Below are 5,611 nucleotides of genomic sequence, written 5' to 3'. Positions count from 1 at the left end.
AGCCCTCCCCCCGCACCCAGCCGGGAGCCCCGCTGGCCCCGCGCCCGGGCGCTGCGGGCGGGGCACAGGGCGAGCCCGGCCCCGCCGCCGGAGCGGGTCCGGGCTTCCCCGCGCACGGCCGGGCTGGACATTCCTGCTGCTGCGGGGGGTGGGCCCGGGGGCGGGAGGGGGGGACTCTGGGACCCCCGCCCGCCCGCCCGGCACCAGCAGGCTCCTGGGCTAGCGGCCGCCGCCCTGCCCCGGTGCAGGGAAGTGACGGTGCCAGGCGGCGCGCAGCGGGGAAGGGAGCCGCCTCCCAGGGGCGCAGTTGGGGGCTCGCACACAGGCAGAGCCGGCCGCCGCCGGGGAGCGCCCGCAGGTCCCGGCCCCCGTGGCCACAGCGCGCGGGGGCGGACGGAGAGAGACGCCAGCGAGAGGCACAAGGGAGCAGGTTGGAGCAAGGGGGCCTGCAAGCGGGAGATGCCCCGGGAACCAGCAACGGGGCATCGGCACAGAGCGACCTGGGTGAGTCCGCGGGGGGCGTTCAACTTGGGTGGGGGCAAATGTGAGCAAGTGGGGCGGGAAGGGGACTGGGAACTCCCCGAACCTCGGGAGCAGAGATGAGGCGCTGGCTTAGTGCTGGGGTCTAGACCCCCTCGAGTCCCGAGCCTTGGCCATGCCAGGGCGAAATGGCTAAAACTGGCACTGGTGGAAAGCCGAGCTCAGCCAGCCCCCCCCCCCCCCCCAGGAGCAAAGGAAACCCCCGAACTGGTAGTTACCAGACTGCTCTGGGGAAATGGGTAATAGTAAGACAATGAGTCAAACTGATCTGGCCAAACTGGAGAATGGTCGGAGGTAAACAGGGTGAAGTTTGATAAGGACAAATGCAAAGTGCTCCCCTTAGGAAGGAACAATCCGTGTCACACACACAATGGGAAGCGACTGTCTAGGAGTCCTGCAGAAAGGGATCGAGGGGTCAGAGTGGACCACACGCTGAACATGAGTCAACAGTGTGATGCTGTTGCAAAAAAAGGAAACGTGATTCCGGCTGCATTCACAGGTGTGTTGTGAGCAAGATGCACGAAGTCATTCCGCTCCGCTCCGCTCTGCGCTGGTCAGGCCTCAGTCGGAGTCTTGGGTCCAGTTCCGGGCACCGCATTTCAAGAAAGATGTGGAGAAATTGGAGAGGGTCCAGAGAAGAGCCTCTGAGGACAGGACAAGCAGCAATGGGCTTGAACTGCAGCCAGGGAGGTTTGGGTTGGACATGAGGAAAAACTTCCTGCCTGTCAGGGGGGTTAAACACTGGAATCAATTGCCCAGGGGGGTTGTGGGATCTCTGTCACTGGAGATAGTTAAGAGCAGGTCAGATAAATGTCTATTGGGGATGGTCTCACTGGTGCTGGGTCCTGCCATGGGGGCAGGGGACTGGACTCGATGGCCTCGCGAGGTCCCTTCCAGTCCTAGTGTTCTATGATTCTATGATGATTATTTATGTGTATGTCCAGCGTGCCGAGGCTCCGTGCCTGTGGGTGCTAGGCCCTGTACGAATGATGCGGAAAAGGCAGCAGGGCCCAGTACACAGTTCTGCTCTGCATTTGGCAAGGAGGACGAGGTACTCGTGTGACACGAGGGTGGTGATGCACTTTCCAGGGTGTTAGTCTCTGCTACGGAGCAGCCTGCGCACGGGGTTGTCTGAGACCTCCGGATCCCTAATGTTAATTTTTAATAAAACTTGGAATCCAGGGGAAATTCCGGACGACTGGGAAAGTGCTTACGTCCTGTCAGTACTCAGAGGAGCAGGCAGGAGAACCCAGGTGCCTCCAGGACAGCCAGCCCCAGGAAAAACAATGGGCGAGCAAATCTGGGATCCAAACAGTAAAGAATTCCAGGCCAGGACTAGACTGTCACTCGGCGTGGTTCCATGTCAGACAAACCGGGTTTCTCTCTGATGGGATGACGAGGCTGGGCGCTAGAGGGAACTCCGTAGGGTACCCAGCTAAGTCCAGTGCCTTCCAAACGGCATTTGATCGAGCTGCCTGACGTTTGGATTGAAACGTTTGCAATAAAACCCACGGCAGGTTCATTAAGCGCTGGCCAGTGAACAGATCTCAAAGCGGTTACCCAGGAGGAGGGATGGGGGTGCTTGGAGGGGGCTTGCAGGTAGGTATCGGGCCAGGCCAGTCTGGGCGCACAGGCAGTCCTCCAGCTCATGCACAATTGGGTCCTGAAAATCGCCTCTTAAGTTGAAACGTCCTAACTCAGCCCCCGTGGACTGAGAAGTGGAAGCCGGCTTTGGGAGCTGAGCGGTCCATTTCTAAACGCCGCACGGGCCATTCGTCAGAACTGGAGCCTCATAAAGTCCAGGGCAGCCGGGCGTGTAAAATCGTGGCCAAGAATGGTTGTGGCTGATCGGGATTGGCGGAGCCATGGACAGCCATGGGCATGTGGCAGTGGCAGGGCCTATTCAAACCCCATGTCTCAATGCAGCCAGATGCAAGGCCAAACCTCCCGGCCCAGAGCATGGGAACCGTCCCGACAGGGCGGGGCGCTGCAGAGCGGGGACTCTGCACAGGGGGTCGGGGTGACGTGGGGGAAGAGCTGAGCCCGAGCTCCCTGCGCGATGCTGTGGCAGAGGTGTAGAGTGCTCTTGGGATGCACGCAGGGGGGAACGGGCGGGAGGGGATTACACCTCTGGGCGCGGCACTTGTGAGACGGATCCCGGGAGGCGGAGTCCAGCTCTGGTCCGCAGAGAAGAGCCACGGCCGCGATTCCAGGCTTGCGGAAGAGGCTGGGCGGGCGAGGCTTGGCGGCTCCATCGGTCAGTGCCCTAGACGGTGGCGAGCGCTCGGCTGAGGCGGGCCAGCGCGCTGGGTGCGAAGGGCCTTTCAGCGAGGGGGGAAAGGCAGAGCAGGAGTCAGGTTAAAGCCGGACACACTCACGTTAGAAACAAGCCACTGCCGCCCCCCTTCCGCTGCCGTCAGCAGGACAGGGTGCTCTTTGCCGCGGGCTCTGCTGTGGCCACGCACACGGTCGGGGATCCTTGCCGGAGCGGCTGGGTTCAGTTCCCCGGCCTGCGTGAGGCCAGGCGGTCGCACTAGATGAACTCGTGCGTTTCGAGGGCCGTTACCCTACGCACGCAGCCGGCCAGGCGCTCTATACGGCCGTTCACGCCCCGGGCACCCCGTGACCATGCAGACCCACTTGAACCCCAGCCCTGTGCCTGCCCATTCGCCCCCTGAGCTCCCCCAAAACCCTTCTGCTTCAGTAGCAGCCACACCGTGCACAAACTCCCATTCAGCGGGGCGCTTACAGAGCCTTTCCTACCTCTGGGGGGGCCCAGGACAGCAAGCCCCCCCTGCTTGTGGTGTCTGCCTGAAGGTCCCTGGGGGGGGGCAGCCCGCGAGGAAGGCCCCAGGAAATGGAAATGCCCCGGGACAAGCGTAGGCCGACGTTTAAAGCAGGCGGGGGCGGGGGGGCGGGAACAGGTGTTCTCAGCCCCGGACGGACGGGGTGGGAGAGGCCTGGCACGCACGAGCTCAGCTGTCCGCCCCACAGTGCATGCCAGAGACGTTTCAGACCCCCAGACACGCACAGGGCCACGCGCCGAGGGATGCGCACCCGCCCCACGGGGCAGTCGCGTCTGGGTCCGCGTCCGAGCGGCTCACCCCCCGCTGGGCTGTTGAGACGCGCTGGAGCTCAGGGACTCACCAGGGGAGGCTGGACCCTCAGGGCTCTGCAAGAAATCAAGGCCAGTAGCCCACTGCCCCGCACGGCCGCTCCAGGAGAGGCAACGTGGTGTTATCTCAGCGTGGGCCCACGGTGGCCGTCTGCAGCAGGCCACCGCCCCGAGCTCTCCGAGCTGGGCCTGTCCTGCGTGTGGGGCCGGGCGCGGGTGCGCTGGGAACACGCTGGCCAGCCAGCTGCTGAGAGACCGGGGCCCCTGCAAGCAGAACTAGCAGCCCAGTGGCTTGATTGTAATTCCCCTCATTAGTTCCTGTGAGCAGGGAAACGGCCTGAGTCATGCAGGGGGCGCAGGGAGAGGGGGGCTGATCTACTGCCCTGCTTGGGCTCACGCCGGGCTGCCTGATGGCTGCAGCCTGGCACGGTGCCCTAGTCCTGGGCGGCTGCTGCCACCTTGGGGAGAGAGCTGATCCGACGCCGGCCCGGGTCCCGTGGGCTGGGGCGGGCTCTCAGACGGAGGGGCATTCGGGGGGGGGGGCAGGCTCCTCTCCCCCTAAGAAATAGCTCGACCCCCCTCGCCTCCTGGTGCTGCCCCACAGCCCAGGGATCCTGACTGTGATGGGCTGACCCTGCAGCCTGCAGGCCATGGCAAGCAGCCGGGAATCTCTGCAGGGCAGGAGCGATGCAGCCAGGGCCCCCGGGGCTGGGCGGAGCAGGAACAGTCAGCGCCTCCGGGACGGGGGCCTGGGGCCTTCTGCTGCCCGGGCACCACGTCGCCACATCAGTGGGAGGGTCCGCAGGCCGGGGGGGCTGTGACTCGAGGCTCTCCCTAGGCCACGTCTGACGGGCCAGCAGGATCCCTGGCTGGGGGCCGGGGTCTCAGAGGCCAATAAGAACCGAGGCTGGAGGCTCTGCAAACCTGATAAGCACCGAGGGCTGGGACCATCTCCGCTGCCTCAGGGCACCTGCAGCTCCTGGGCGCGTTCCCGAGCCCGCGCTCCCCGCTAGCGCCAAGCAGAGGCGTGAACCCTGGGCATGGGGTGTCCCAGCCCTCTGGGGCCCTGGCTGGGCCCTCGGGTGATGCCCGTGCTCCCGGGACATCCCTGCCAGCGTTCTGGGTGCTGCCTGGAGCAGAGCCAGCGTGGGCCTAGTACCACGGGTCGCCAGGGCTCTGACCGCAGCGCAGACCGACTCGGGCAGGGGACAAGGGCTGGGGGCACCCGTGCCTGCCCTGGCACCCAGGCTGCAGCTGCAGGCAGATGGGCACGATGCAGCCCGCCCGGACGGCCGAGCATGTGGCCAGCAACGTCTGCAGCCGCCGCCACTCCCGCACCACCTCCCACCCTGCAACCCTGCCTCCTGGGGGTGGGCTGGAGACACCCAGCCATTGCACCGCACAGCACGGATCCAGGGGGACCACGGTGAGCACCCGCTCGGCCTCTCGCCAGGCCTCCGGCGTTCAGCCCAGAGCAGCTCGGCCAGGCTGGCCATGTCACCCGTGGTGTGCTCCGTGGCGATGCCAGGGCCAGTCAGAGCCCCCTGTCTGGTGCCCAGCTCGGTCCTGCCCCCTCCCCGTGGTGAGCACAACCCGGCGCTCAGCTCTGTCCGCGGCGAGCCCTGTCTGGGGCGGCAGGGCCAGGCTCTGCAAGGACGTGGGGTGTGTTCAAGGCGTCCCCTGGCCCCACGTCTGCAGTGGGTGCACGGGGGCCTGTGAGCCCGAGAGAGCTGCGTTTCCGGCCCATCCCTGCCTGGCTCGCCTCGCCGTGGGCGCCTCCTGTGTGGCTTGTGTGATGGTGCCATCTGCGCGGCGGGCGCCCGGCCTAGCGATGCTGCCGGCAGGCCAGCCCCCTCTTTGCCCGCACTGGCTGCTAATATTAACCGGATCTGTCAGCAGCCGTGATATTTAAAGGCACCTGCCTCTGCCACCTACTCCCCCAGCCTGCTGGGCTCA

General features: G+C 65.3%; 1 long non-coding RNA gene across 1 annotated transcript; it reads left to right on the top strand.

Annotated features, from left to right (window-relative positions):
* The first annotated feature begins 183 nt into the window (after positions 1-183).
* LOC142818247 (uncharacterized) lies at positions 184-2,066 on the top strand. The gene is made up of 2 exons (XR_012895623.2): positions 184-504; positions 1,040-2,066. It is a non-coding gene; the product is annotated as an uncharacterized LOC142818247 (long non-coding RNA).
* The last annotated feature ends 3,545 nt before the right edge of the window (positions 2,067-5,611 follow it).

Source organism: Pelodiscus sinensis, chromosome 13 (genome assembly GCF_052426305.1).
Source record: "Pelodiscus sinensis isolate ZL-2025 chromosome 13, ASM5242630v1, whole genome shotgun sequence".
NCBI lineage: Eukaryota > Metazoa > Chordata > Testudines > Trionychidae > Pelodiscus > Pelodiscus sinensis.
Note: the sequence above shows the minus strand (reverse complement) of the source record. Positions and strands in the feature narration are given on the sequence as shown.